Raw genomic sequence first — 16,017 nt, forward strand, 5'->3', positions numbered from 1 at the left:
CTCTTCAAGCATAAAACGCGCGAGGGTACAAAAATTTAAATTAGCTGGCAAACGGGAAAATGGCTAAAATAAATTCATACAAACGAGTAGACAAAAGAGAGAAACATAATGGAAGTACATACATATACAGAACTAACACAGACACACACACAGACAGACACTTACCTACCGCAAAATGTTGCAGGTTACCTTTTAATTTGTAATTGACCAGCGAAAATATGGCTAGCTCACCGCATTGCCATTCCATCTTCACGCCCTTCCCCATTATCATACCACCATCTCATTCAAATCTTCTGCGCAATGTTAATGAACTGAAAACGAGTGGAAAGACACAAAAACGAAACAAAACAACATAAAATATGATAGAAAAACATTGAACAAAAGCCAGAAAATTGTGGAAAATGCCAAATCCTTCGTCACAAACATGCAACACATGTTCAATTAGGTAAATGCTTATTTTTTTGTGTGTTGTTTTGTCTGTTTTATTTCACGGTCTGGTTGTGTTTCTTCCTGCCACACACTGCGTCTACGTAATTTACGAAATGCAATTCTTGGCCTGCCATGCAGATGGTCAGGCCATTTAATTAGTGTTGTGAAACGCCCCAAAAATGTACTACCGGCAAACCTTATTTGCAGTGCTAGAATTTCAAATTTCAATTAGCTGGCCTGACATCCTGGGCATGTTGCTTATATTTTTTTACCAACTAAATAAATAAAACAAAAGTTGTTTGCCATTATTTTAAAAATTTCCCTTTAATTTACCTCAAAACTAACCACCAACTAAAATCTAACTTAAAAATACCACAAGGAAATGATCACAAACAAAATATCCATTAGATAAATAAACCTCAGGATGTATAAGTAAAAATTTTTCTAAAATTTCTTTTCTAACAAAGTTTAATTCTACTGCAACAACTTTGAATTGAAATAAATCTTCTTGAGTATAATTTAAACAGATTGCTTAATGTCAATGTCAGCGTTTGCATTTGCATTTGAAATTCTTTGACGGCAACTGAAAACTTCAATTGCATTTAAGCCATTTATGTTCTACTGACTGGTCCAAGGCTAGTTTCCATGACCTAAAGCTCAAGTGCCTTATATAAATGCAATTGAAGAAATGCATATAATTATAAATAATTTTTATTATTTATGGCACTTCACTCAGCTCTTGCATTAAGTCTCCCATGCAATTTGATGAGCATTTTGAGTAAGAAATTAAACTAATAAAAGAAATAGAAAAACAAAACAATTTGTAGTCAAGTCGTGTAATCAAAAAGGGCAACTAAAAACCCATTAACCCACATTTTTGTATGCTTAAATGCTCAGACGTGCCACATTTAACTGTCTGACTGCATGTGGATTTGTTGTTGCATCAACAAAAAGGACAGCAACAACAACAACAATGGCCAAAATGCCTCTGTTCGACTTGAAATGCATTTCACTGTCGCACAACCTTTTCAGTTTTGCCAACAGAAATCCCCCTAAACAAGCGAGCGGCGACTAGGAAACAAGTCAACACAACACACAACAGAACACTAATAGCAACAACAATGTCAAATGTTGCACCCAAAACACACTTACACATTAACACCCTCTCGCGCACACACACACACACACACACACATTCAGACAGACAAACGCCTTGCTTATATGCTTTATGAACATTTGTTTTGCCCAAGCGTCACAAGTGGCACTCAACTCTATGCAGCTTCCGTTTGTCGATGTCCGTACATTGCTTGAAAGTGCGAAAAGTATAGCATTCTATCTAATGCTTTCTCTTTCTGGCGACGCAAGCAATATCGTGTTATCCTGCTTTCTCATTTAAGAGAGTTCTGCAAACCTCTTAAGAGACAAAAGCTCAGCCCACAAAACGAACTAACACGAAGCACGAGAGTTTGCCGTATCATCGGCTTTGTCATTCCCTTCGGTCCATGTCGTATTTCAGTCTTGCTTCTTCTTTGCTGCTGAACTGTTGTCCCTGCCCTTGTATGTATGCTACATGAAAAACTGTTGCCATAAGAATTTCAGAATTCCTTTTAGCGTGAAATTGATAAGAGGACTCGACTCCCAAGAATGCATTGACATAGTTTCCTGTGTACATCGTCAGCCTCCGAAATGGTTAGTTTTCCCCAAGGAAAACTTGCCCTGTTCTTGCCGCTGACTGCTGGCTGGTTGGCTGACTGCTTGCGTAGCCATTCAGGTGTGCAAAAACTTTGTCTGCCTGGCACTTTTCACCAAGAGTCAAGCCCTTCGTAGCCCTCCTGTTCTCATTCCAGTGAATGTATTTATTTTTATTACTGTTCATTAGTTGGCAGTTGCCATAATTTCAATTTTATAGTTTTCTTTCATGTTTCTTTTTGCTCCTTCTTTTTTTTCGTTATCAATTTATGAGGTCAGAAAGGCTAGAAAGTTTCCAGGTGCACCGACTTACAAAAATTTTGGTTTTTGTCAATGGATTTTATAACAAATTTATAAGAAATTGTAAATACTAATGCATCGAATGGAATCGAATTAAGTTCAATTTATTTAATGTCGTAAAACAATAATCAAGGGAGAGGAAAGGTTTACTTGATAAATACATAGATTGAATAATGAATGAACATAATGATTAATGCTTCAACTACAAAGTGCAGCAGAGTATTGAGTAGTCGTTATTGATTTAACCACGGAACCAATTAAACATTTATTTTAGCAATAAGTAACAAAGAAATCTGCGGTTTAATTTAAATTGAATTTATTAATTCTGCAATCGACATTGTTGCTTTTTCTGTTATGGTTCCATCTATCAATTATGATTTATGCATCGTACTCTCTCTGTGTCTATCTCCCTCTCACCATCCCCTTCACTCTGTGGTCACATGCCGAAGGAAAAGCGAAAAAAAATTATATATATAAAAGCGTAAATCGTTTCGTTGTGGGGCAACATCAAATTAAATATAAGCAGCTTTGTTCCCACACAGTTTGCATACAAAATGTGGCAAAGAAGTCTTTGCATTGAAATATTTATGCCAAATGTGGGGGAGTATGGGGCCAACCCAGCCCCTTGATGCTTTGGGTCATAATTCAACATTTGTTCGACCTTTGGCCGGTGGCCATTAAAACTTATTTTAAAATCATAAAATATGCACTTTAAACCCTTTAAAAACATTTAGCCCCACTGAATTATGATTGTGGCTTTTTAATAGAAAAATTTATAAGCGTCGTTGTTTTTGGCTTATTTTGTTTTCTTTCTATTTTTATTGTAGCTAAGAGTTTTTTGCAACATGTTCTATATTTTACATGTGCGAAATCTGAACAAATAAATAAAAAAAGAAATGCCGAAAAAAAACCAGAAGAAAACTCGACAAACACGCAAATGCTTGGCAGTCATAAATTTAATGGTTTGCAGAGAAAAACTAGCCAACAATTTTTGTTAGCCACGTGCAGAGAGTCGAGTTGAGTTGAGTTGCGTTTCGTTTCGTTTCTGACTTTTGAACATGGTCCAGACCATGTTTGCATATGGAAGGGCACACAAAAAAACCTAAAATGGATTCAGACTACGACCCGGTTTGGGGCTGGGGCCATTTAGCCGTTTTGTTTCTGAAAACTCTATTTAATTTTGCAACTTTTCTTTCATTTTCTCTTTGTTTTTTATGTTTTACTCACGTCTCACTGCACTTTTCTTTCGTTTCGTTTCGCCTCTCATTTTTCAACTGAGTGCAGGGGGATATATAAATTTTTTTCCTTTGCCATTTTCCTTCTTTTTTTCCATTCCTGTTGGACATTGGGCATAGCCCAGCCGATTTTCAGCATTTAATTTAAGTTACAGCACAAGCTGCTGAGATTTATTACTGACCCTTAACAAGACTCACTGCCACTGAGGGTAGCGGCTTCTCTTCCTTTTATTTTTTTGCGCCACCTTTCTTTTATCCCTTCATTCATTCACTTCTTCTTTTCCTTTTAAAGTGCGTTGCATAGGAACGTGTAGAGGACACAATATGAGAGCTGTTAAATCTTTTCTGCGCTGCGTGCTACATTTTCTTTCAAGGGGTAAGGTAAGAAAGAATACAGGGAATGGTATACGGGTAGACAAAACGGTTCTCATTCATATGTACACAACAGTTTAAATATTTTTAAATTTAAATTTATCAAAGGAGCAAGATTTAATGCCTTCGAAAAGTGAGGAGTTTCACAAAAATGTTTTGCTACAAGTTCATGTCATCGGAGTAAACCATTTTGACCTGATCCCGGTACGAGCCATTTCCACAAGCCATAACCAATCCCATTGCAATAAATTCAATCTAAGCAATTCGAATCGTATAGGATTCCACAGTCCAGGCAACATTGGCGCACACATATGCTTGTGTGTACAGAGATGGTGGGAAAGGTGGCTGGATGCTTTGGTAGGGGGGCAATAAAGCAGAAAGCCACTTCTTAGTTTTACTTGCAACTCGAGCGGAAACCATATAAATGCGGAAATGATAAAAATGCCTGCGAACATGTTGTCAAAGCGTATGCGATAAATTGCAATGCCAAGCAGGACCTTCTCATATCCTTCGCCGGCAGGCCAGCTGGCTGGCTGTCTGGCTGCAGCCCAGTATCAAACAAGCCAACCCAAGCAGACAATAAAATAATAATAAAAATAAGTAGAACAAAGCAGAGAGTAGGGCAATAGCAGCAGCCAGCCATCTAACAATGAAGCAGCATCTAAGGGAACTGTTCAATAAATGAATATGGGTGAATGGTGAATGGCAAATACTAAATGCTCCCTCGGCAAACAAATAGCTATATACATATAGTACATATAGTTTCAACAGCAACGACCGCTTTTCCGAAAGTTCCCTTTTGCTCTGCCAGTCTCCACCCCTAACGGCCAGTTTAATGAAATTGTTTTACACTCAATTGAGTTGCCAACTAAAAAACAAATTGTACAAGTAAACCATCTTGTTTCCGACTGCCTCAATCGATGGTTGAGAGTGGGTGAGACTGCCTGGCAGTCTGGCTACTGGGTAAAAGGAAATTTAAAATAACTGAAAAAGATTTTGGGTAATTTGCATGGCCTTTAAGATCCAACCATCCATACACACACACACACACATTCACTTTGAAGTTAATCTTTTTTAATACAAAATGGTCCAAATCGCTGATACGATGTAGAGAAGCTGTCAGAGTTCCCTGTCAGCTAGACAAGTTTGGGTTTGGGTTTGGCTCCCAAGTGATGCCAAAGCCAGCCAATTGTAACCATATTGTGACTTTGTTACGCATCGCAAGTGAAGCAGATTCCCTTGAGTGTACAGTAGGAAAATCTCAATTATTTTTCAAGAATCACGAACGATTATCTGAGCTGCACATGTGGTGCTAATGGGAGTACAGATAAAACAGGACCGAAGCATAGTTAGAATGTTAATTAGAAACAATTTTAAAATCTAATTTCAACTTTCTTTATTAAAAGAAACTGCAACAAAATGGTGGAAAGTTTTTTTTTAACAATTATTTAAATATTAAAGGTCTATAAAATAAAACTTTTTCTAAAAAAATAATTCATAATTGTTATATTTAGTTAAGAATTCATATACTGATTCGAGTTAAATTTCGAGTTTTTCAGTCATTTAGTGAATTTTCATCGAGCATCTCTATTACATACTGACAATTTTCCAAGTGCCATGTCGACTTAAAATTTTCCGCCCACAAAAATGCTGCAATCTAACACTAAGCTTAGCTTTGACTTTTACGATTATGTTGCGAGGAGTATGTAATGGCAGCAAAATGGGTGGGGTCCGGTAGGTAGTCTAAAGTATAATCTGTTTCTATTTGCTTATCACAGATACATATAACCGCACACACACACACACACGCATGTGTGCGTTTTGCAGTAATAATCATTTGTTCGTTAGTGAAAATTGCTTCGTTGACCTTGCTTGGTAATTGGTAAGATTATTTTGAATTGGTTTCTCGCTTCTCAGAAAATACCGAAAAGTCATTTTCTTTTAAGATTGACCTTGTTGTTGTTCTTGTTGCCATTGCTGTTGTGCTAGCAATGAAGTTATAAAGCGAAAATTGCTTGTCAGACAAAAACATCGAAGTATTGTGAAAATTCAAAGCGCACACAAACACACAGACACACGGAATAGCAATAGGAATATGCAAATTGAATTTAGGGCAAAGTTAAAAAGATAAAACGAGAGCAGTTAGAAAGTATGTGTAAGTGTCTATCTATATATGTAACACAGACACAGTGTGTGGGTGTGTGTGTGTGTGTGCGTCTGACTACGTGTGTTTGTGTGTGTCTATTTGACAAAGGTCACCAAAAATAAATCAAATATTTGCCCAGAATTTGGTTTTATTGAAATTGAAAATTCAGTCATACTGAAATGCCAACCAAGACAGATAAATATCTCGGACGTCAGGCGATATTTGCTAATAAATATGTTTTGCACCCCATTCGAATGGAAATTGATTGAAAAAAAGGGGTGAAAACTTGGCGAATGGCCTATAAAATCCAATTGGGTAGGCAGATTAAAAATGAAATATGTTGTAAATGTAAATGTAAATGCTGTATTCTAGTCTCGCCCAGTAATTTCTACAACTAGCATTGATATATGTGCCAAAAGTCAAGCCAGACATAGCTTAGCATGGCCAAAAAGAGAGTTTCCACATTTGCAAAAACCATTTTATATGAATTTAATAGGTCTCAATGTCTATAACTAAATGCAATTTACACTTTTCGACCAACAAGACCATAATCACAGCCATTAAATGCCACCACAAAGCCAATGCGAAACAATCCAATCTCTCTTGTTTATATACAATGCACTTAATGAACCACACACACACACATATGAATTTGGTGTCGATGGCTTTGCTGACAATTACATGAAAATTGAGCACGACAATGACAATAAAAAATGTATAAAAATCACTAAATAACAAACACACATAAAATCATAACAAGTCGATGAACTAATACTCTATAGACGAATGAAAGAATAAAGTAAGGTTGATGAGATTCTGTGTGTCAGAGGTTTGCTTGAAGATTTCTTTCTTTATAAGAGAATAGAATTGATTTTGCAAATGATCTGTTCAAATCTTAAGCCATTGCCACAGACCTCTTAATTAATAGCATGACAATGTCATTTGCAACTTACCTAAACAACCTCTTCAACTCAAGCAGGAGCTTTTCATGAATGTGCTTCAGCTTGGAAATTCGAGAGTACCCACTTGGCTTGTGCCTGCCTTGTTAACAGTTTCCTTGGCATTTGCTTACCAGTCACAATCAGTTGACATACTAAGGCTAATTAAAATCGCTTACTAAATATTGCCTACTTCACTGATTATAGAGTAAATTGCACACAAAAGTGCAACAAGCACCGCATGCATTGAGTTGTATTTATTATAGTTGCTTCTATATTATTGTAAAGCACTTTTTACAGCATTCACACACACACACACATACGAACACAACGCACGCCTAAAAGCATGCAACAAAGCATCTGATATAGCATATGCATAGCTCTTGTTGTGCATTCTCTCACACAAACACACACACACACACATATTCATAAAAACATTCATCGCACACAGACAGAATGTTATATACGCAGACACTTTATGCTGACTGATAAATAACGACACAATTGACTCGCAATTGCGGCCACGTTTATCACGCACGCAGACAATATTCGGATCCAATAGAGATGACATTATGTTCAAGTGGTAGGTAGACCAACAAAAGGCTGTTTCAAGGACTTCTATGGATTAAAGTATCAACCATAGGCGGATTTTAAATGGTCTGGTAAAGTATTCGACAAATTCATAATTTTTCGTTTTTTAGTCACAAGACATTCCGATTTTTAATATTGGAATAACATCTATCACGTGATGGAGTGAGGAAAATATAAATGTTGACTTCTTTATCACATTGTCATCTCTAGTTTTGTTGCATACTTTTATTGTTGCCATTTCGCACAATTTTTTATTTATTTATATGCTCTGCGTGTGCTTTTTTCTCACTCTTTTATTTTGATTATATTTTTTTTTTTTTTTTTTTTTTTGTGCACTTTTCATTCAACTGTAAACTGTATTCATTTTTTGTATTTCAATATTTACTTTTTGTATTGCTCGACATATACATCGGCGGAATAAAGGGAAAGCCGAGCGGCCATTGAAGATTTCTGTGTTGTATGACGGAGGAAAAGGAGAGGGAAAAAAAACTTTTATTAATGACCAATATGTGCAGATTTCCTTTTCATGGCCTTTTATTTAGTTTTCAACGAGTTATAGCACTGTAGATTTAATTTTTAAAAGCTTTTCCCGTTGGCATATGGCTTTAAATAAACCAAACAAAGAATAAATGTGTGTATGTGAAAAAAAAGTAAAAATTACAAGATATTGGCAAATGGTGTCACATTGAGAGGTTGTAAAATGTATATATTTTTTGATTGTTCAGCATTATACATTGTCCAATTTGGCATTAATTTAAATGATTTATTTACATTTTGTGCACAAAAGAATGGCCGGGAATGATTGATGGCCCCGGATGGACAGCAAGACTAGCACGAATCCTGGTTTGATTGAAAAGAAAAGCGTAAAATCAATCCAGGCTAATGGTTTTTTCTTCATGTTCTCCCCTCGGGCTCATCTCAATTTTAGAATAGGCCCAGTTCATACTGCGCTCGGCCAAAAAAGAAAACATCGAAACGCAATTCAATATTAAAACTCTTAAACACATATCAAGAAACACAAAGAGAGAGAGAAGAGAGAAGAATGATTTGAATTTCTTGTTTTCTGATGCCTCTTTTGTTTCCGGCCTCTGGCAGAGTTTTGTTGAGCAAGCGGCCCATACTCTAATGTTAATACGGATTTGCAGCAAATGTATCCTGTTCTCCGTTTTCACTTTTGCTCTAGAATGCAAAAATTGAGAATGCCAAACTGCAGAGGCTGAAAGAAAACACCAACTGAGTCAACTGAAATAGGCTCAAACGCTCAAATTAAGGCAAAATCTGTTTTCCTTACTTTAACGAAAAACAAAAATGTTATGGATATTAAACAGACATGGCTTTTTATTGTTTGCTGTTGTTGGCCTTGGTGGAAAGTTAATTAGTTGGCGTATTTAAAACTTAATTAAATTGCCCTCGTTGTAATTAAGAGTATTGGCAGCAGATGACGCCCCGTCGCGACAAACAATGTGCGAAATTCTGCCACCTAACTGTACTGAACTGTTGAGCTCCATTAGCATAATGGTCAGTCAAGTGATATGGCCATGACAGGCTGTTAACGAATTGCCATTGATATTGGCGTGTTCACAGTAAATGAAGATGGAAGTTAAGACAAATGTCAGACAGCTCAACAATGTGAGACAGTGAGAACGTTTTCATAGTCTAGCTCATGGTGATTCTAACCCAATGAATGACTTAAATTAAAGCTTGATTTCTAAGCAATGGCAGCTTATTTTTGTGAAAATATTTAGTTTTGTTCTCAGCTAACCCTCAAGTTGTTTTTATAGTTTTTGTTTAATTATTAGTTGTTAAATTAAATATTCATTTTTTTAACAAGTTTCTTGTATTTTTCTGTTTAATCACAAATATTGATATTACACAACCGCCTGGTATAACCATAACTTGTTTGAAGTATTAAGTTTCTAGGTCAACAAACCTGCTAGCCAGACAGAGAACAAATAAACAAACTACAACTCGTCCTACTAATTTCTTACTTGCATTGCCTTGGGGCGAAATCCACCTGCTCGGCTATGAAACTAACAGACATTTTATGACAACATCTAAACTGGTGAGTGTGAGATAGGACACTTTATAGAAATGTTTCAGCTTCTTCATTCAAATAATCCATCACAAAACGTTCAATTATGCCAAAGAGAATGTGCTGAGAATTAGTGAAAAATACTGTAAAAAGAGTCTCATCTCTACTCTAAAAGGATACCCTTGTTGGTTGAATGTTATACTCAGGGATGTCGCTGGCAATTAAGTGCAAAGCTGTTGTCATTGCTTGGCGTACATTGTTGTTGCTATTGCTGTTGCTGTTGTTGGTCTTGGTGTTGCTGGGACTGAAGTAAAAACATTGTTGCTGCTGCCACTGGTGTTACTGTTGTTGCTCTTCTTGTCGGATGATGCTGAAAAATGCATGAACTTGCCGGAAGCTGCAACCACCAGCTGTGTTGGCTTTGCCCAAACCATCAGCACCCAAAGCCAAAGCCATGCACCAGTACAGTACCCATAGCCACACCCACAATAACCATAGCGAGACGCAGACTTATCCTCACATATGTATGGGTGGCCGGGTGAGTGTTGAAAATTTATACAATAAACGCTTGCCAACTTCAGTAGAATTTCCACATGCATCAGTCGTCCACACTTCACTGCATCAAGAGCTACCAGAGCGCTCCCTGCGACCCTTCATTTCTTTTGTTGTGGCGTAAAAAATAATTAATTTTCATGGTTTGTCTTCAAGTTTGTCGGTCAGCATGAAGTTGAAATTGAAGTTCAACCCAACACCTGCAGGTGTTAACCAAGGTAACTTTACAATTACGAGTGTCCGATGGCCTCTTCTGATGCTTATGGTTAACTGATGGAAATGCTGTGGCATGTCGAATGCTCGTCTCTTTGAAGGATTTTACTACAATTAAATGAGCGCTTACTTTAAATGTATTCTCTCGCCTTTGCCAGTTCATAACTCTCGTAATAATAATAATAACAATAACACTTTATTTGCACAATTTGCAGATAGAAATATGTAATAAACCATAATAATTTCGAAGAGTTTCTTACCATTGTTTTCCTTTCCACCTTCCCTTCCATCAGTCTCTGCTTTGATGTCTTAACCACATTTTCAGTAGTTGTTATTACAGGTGGTGGGGATTTTTGCCACTTAGCAACCGAAGTAAGTGAAGCCAAGCGAAACCGCAGAAACTCCTTTTGTTGCTGCCATTGGTCATAACAGTAAAAGCTATAATAAGGACCAATAAGAATAAAACGAAAAATGAGACGAAAGAAAGTCAGAAAACTCACATTTACCTTTACACTTTTCCCCCTTGGCAGGAATATTTAAATATTTTTACTTCTGCTTCCATTGCTTATACATTCGTATATATACATACATATATGCATACCATATTTCTGTTCATCTTCTGTGTAAATGTTAATGGTTATCAACGCTTCGCTTCACATTATCATTACATTTATTACCTTGCTTGGTTCTGTCATTGTCAAAACTGACATCGATTGGCAACATATTAATTAAGGCCTCCCGCTGGCTGACTGGCTCGGTTCTTTGTTCTGATACGTGTACATTTCAGTTATTTTATTTCGCTTCTTCACTTAATTCTAATGATATGCTGATGCAGAATGGGGATTAAATTACCGTTAACAACTAGTTCTTAAGTCACTTAACATCATCTTAGCTATGACCTTGATCGTTTACAAAACCTTCCAATTTAATCTTCTTTTTTAAGTTTTGATAGTTAAGAATGTTGGCCTAAGTAACAATATGTCCAATTTGCGAACGACTTATTAGTTAATGGCGAAATATTAGTTAATCTTAGTAGGTACTTGACGATAAATTCCATTGCTAATGGTTTATTTGGTTGGTATCACAAATTTTTCTTCATAACTTTCTTGATGATCTGTAGAACAGAAATAAGGTGTCCAAATGAAAATTCCAAAAAAGTGTTATAAATCTGAGGTCTTAGATGAAGATTTACTGTATTTTCTAAATTTCCAATGTAAAACCAGTTGAAATAAGCTGGTAATTCGGCATTAGGTAATCCTAGTATCTTATATTTCTTGGTACTTAATTTGCATTTTCCGCTTGTTGTGCACTTTTATTTTGGTTGGTCATTGTTTTATACATTTTTAATGACCCAAAAGCCTGTTGTCCGTTTCATCCTTTGTTGATTGTCCACTCATTTTTCTGGCGAGCGTCGTGTATTACAGTGATAATCTTATAGCTGCTACCAAATTGTGGAAAGAAGGCGACAAAAAGGGTTATATGAATTTGAGGTTGCTCCTTGAATTTAATACATATTTCACTCGGTTTGCCTGTGTTATTGTTGGTTTTAAGTTTTTGTGTGTGTTTTCATTTTGTTGGCCACATTCAGGAGACGGTTAAATCCTTTACACAAGCTGTTTTGCTCCGCATAACGAAATAAAATAAATAATCCCGTTAAATGGAAAAGGCAGATGCAGAGTCAGAGGCAAAAAAATAAAAAAGCCAGGCACATGGAATGAAATGGAAATGGAGCGAAGGCACAGGCAACAACAATGGTGCCCGGCATCACATTTCCTTTCCAATTTTCCTTTGCTGCTTTTCATTTCGTTGTTGTTGTTGTTGTTGGTCCCCCTATCCTCTTGTTATATATCTGCCACATGTACGTGGCTTAAGAATTTTTACTCCTTCATATCGTTGCTGTGTCGCTGCGAATGTGTTTGAGTGTATGAGAGTGCGTGTGTGTGTGTGTGTGCCACAAACTGTTCATACCGCTGCTAGCTGCTTGATTAAAAAAAAAAAAAACAGGATCATTTCTACTACGACTTCAACTTCCTGTTCAATATGCATTTGACTGTAGTTAATGCCGCCTTGGGAGTAACAGATTACCATTCGCATTATGCATTTAAATTGATGCACATTTCTTTTACCAAAGATGCATATACATATACTGGTGTATGTATGTTCATATATCCTGGCAACTGCTGATTACAGAGCCGAGCACATCGTAAACTCCTGAGGACACTCTTAACGAGCTCTTAAATGCCATCTCAGCAGCTGAGAGTCAGTTCACCTAGATAGTCAAAGGAGAGATTGAGGGGCCAAAAAAACCCACTTCTCGAGGCAAAAATGTTATGTTAAATTTAATATCGGCAAATAAACGTCTCGCTCTCTTTCTCTCTGACCACATCCTTCATCTACTTTTAGTCATTGCCTGCCTTGATCCTGGCATATTTTCGAATTAACCAGCTGGCTTTTAGATCTTATGGCCATTTAATCTGTTTAATTAAATGCTGGCATTTAATTGGATACATTCTACCGCACACTTGAGATGTCAAAATGAGTTTAGATTATATTGGCAATTAAGCAGTTTTCATGTAAACGTTCAGGTATGCAAGCATATTGTGGCCAGTGGCGTTTTATCCTGTAATCTACAATTATTGAACCAGCTATGCACTATATTTTCCAAGAGTAAATACTATTTTGTAATCAATATTAAGATTTTTTGGTAAGTCTTCAACTAGAATTCAGCAAATTTGAAGAAATATTGAACTTTAGCGATTTTTCCTTTTCTTGTTTGAACTATGTACATGTTGTAATAAACAAATAAAAATTATCATTACGTTTTGTTTATACATATTTGTAGACAATTTCCTTTAAGTGCCTCGCCATGTGTAGCACTTCGAGTCAAAATTTATTGCCCCTCGGGGTTGGCTTTGAAAATGTAATAAAATTTACATAATTTCATGTTGCGTTCACGTTGTAATTAAAGCAGTCGTGACGTATGAGTGATGTGGCATGAAATTTATCTACATAACTCATACGCCATGTATGACGGCAAGCAAAAAGATACATTTACCCCACGCTCGTGTAGTTGTAGCAGCTGCAGCTTAATGATTTTTGCGCATGCTGTTGCACTTAAGTTTTAGTTACTTTCTCTTCTGTTTTCGCTTCTCTATTTTTTTTTTTTTTTTTGTCCTCCTTTGGGTTGAACGAGGCGTTAATGGCAAACAGAGGCGACAACAACATTCTCTTATATCCACACACGCTCATTTAGCTGTTGGGCAACAAAATTCCAAGTCATTAGTCGTTGTCCTGCGGCAACGTCTGCCTCATAGTGGTTGGGGAGGCAAAAATGAAAAAAAATGCATTGCAACTAAATTACAGAGGCTACAAAAAGCTTTAGCCAGGATTATGGCATGAGAATGAACTTAATAATGTCATATGAAAACGAAATTTGCATACCCTCTACGCTATTAAACAGTCGAACACACTTATGCGCTTACGATATAAGTGGACCAAAATACAGTTTGTGAATTGATAATTGATTAATTACTCAAATAATAGTCTTACTTTAGTACCATGGCTTCAAAAAATTGATAAAGTGTTTAATAATTGGGCACACTCGATTCAACAATCGGTTAATCCAAGTCAGTCTAAAAAGTCTAATAACATGAACTATTTGAATATATAACATTATTTTCTTTTGTTCAGTAGAAGAAGTTTCCCTTTTTAATTGTCAGTCTTGGGTTGGTTTAGTCCATGTTGTTTCTTAAAATACCTTACAATACCACGTAAATCAAAGAGCAAAGGAAATACTTTTCCACTATCTGTCTGTCTGTCTGTCTGAGTGAATCTCTGGCTATTTGCCGCCTGTCGCTTCCACTCTCCCTCTGCTGGTTTTGGTTACCCATCTCCTGCTGTCATTTCATTGTAGAATACGTTTTTTTGGCGAAGGCTGACTGTCAACAGACGGATGTCTGCCATTTCCAGGATATGTCCATGGCGTTGCCTGTCATTGCCCATCAGCGTCATGTTGATGTGTATACAAGTATTACTTTCTTCCTTGTCATACTGCCCCTATTCACACTTATTTACCCTCTCTTACTTTCTCTGTCCTTCCCACTCTCTACCTCTTTGTCTTAGTCCCTCTTCTCTGTTGTCAAGGTAAATGATATGAAATTAAGCCACAGTCGCTACTGCGACAGACTCATTGTCTTTGGCGCTCAAAAGAAGAACTGTATGCGAAATTACAATTAAAATGTGCAAATGAAATTAATATCAGCTTACTGACTTTTATTTTCTTTACACGAATGTCACAGTTTAAAGCTGCTTATGCTTATGAGCAGCACAATTAAGAACCTGCCGCAAAGAAAGTGTCCGATGGCTGCTACATATATGGGTTTGTGGCTCATAATGATAAGCCGCTTAGATGCTACTTAAAAGAAAATCTAATTTTATTTTTTAATAAACTTTAAAAAGACATCACATGTGAAATTGTGTGTACATGTGTGGGGATAAACCATAATTAATAAAGTCAATCATTACAATCAAGTCGAAGCTTTTCGAAAAACATTTTTAAAATCTATAATTGGTTTCAAATTTATATAAATAATTAATTATATTTATTTGCAACGAAAGAAGTAAATATTGTTTTGGTTTTCTTTTAAGCACAAACTTGTAGTTGTTTGTTTAATATTTCAGAGATTTCTAAGTGAAATCATTTGTAAGTATCTTTTAAACATTTTCATCTTTAAGATTATTTGAACTTGGTAGCCATTCCTTTCTTGGTTAACTTTAATAGCCGCAATTGTGTATTCAGTTATCAATAGATACTTTAATTTACAATTTCATAATTATACATTAGCATTTCCTCCTACACACACTCTCACACACAACTCCATTTTAATTTAATTAATTTCAAACTCCCTGCACCCCCTGGCCTCATGACTGTTTATCTAACAAACAATTGTTGTCATAATGAAGCAACTTGTGCCACATTTTTCATTCCGGCGGATGTACGTGAAAGTCCCTTCCGCACATGGGGTCAACATGCATCCTCTCGTATTTTCCCCTCCCTGCCTTCACCTGCCTATGCTTGGCAAATATTTACATATGACGTGTTATCAAAATAAATGTGTAAAAAGAGTGTAACAAATTTCTCAAAGAACCCAGACAACAACAGGCAGAATGCAAATTAGTTAGAACAAACAAAACCTAAAAAAAAAAAAAAACAACCTTGTGCAAATATTCGTAACCAAAAAAAAAGGTAAAACTCAAAAGTTGTTCCATCATTTTCGGGTGGTTATTTTTCGTTTTTTGCGCTTTTAAAAATCTGTGAAATATGCAAAATTGCATAATCACAAATTCATTTTGGGAAATTTTTGAAATTGTTTCAAGGGTTGGTCAACATATATTTATACAATATATCCACATTTATTTAAATTTAATAATTTACCAGGCTTTAAACTTGTTTTTAGCATTATTTTTTGCTATATTTTTTATTTGAACTTATAAGCATATCAAATTTTTACATTTTTAATG

The 16,017-nt window shown here is 36.1% G+C and overlaps 1 long non-coding RNA gene across 1 annotated transcript; it reads right to left on the bottom strand.

Annotated features, from left to right (window-relative positions):
- Positions 1 to 10,843: 10,843 nt before the first annotated feature.
- Positions 10,844 to 11,248, bottom strand: LOC137584148 (uncharacterized). The gene is made up of 3 exons (XR_011033468.1): positions 11,175 to 11,248; positions 11,004 to 11,116; positions 10,844 to 10,935 (listed from the first exon to the last, which is right to left on the bottom strand). It is a non-coding gene; the product is annotated as an uncharacterized lncRNA (long non-coding RNA).
- Positions 11,249 to 16,017: the final 4,769 nt, after the last annotated feature.

This window comes from Drosophila tropicalis, unplaced genomic scaffold (genome assembly GCF_018151085.1).
Source record: "Drosophila tropicalis isolate 14030-0801.00 unplaced genomic scaffold, ASM1815108v1 contig_878, whole genome shotgun sequence".
Classification (NCBI taxonomy): Eukaryota; Metazoa; Arthropoda; class Insecta; order Diptera; family Drosophilidae; genus Drosophila; species Drosophila tropicalis.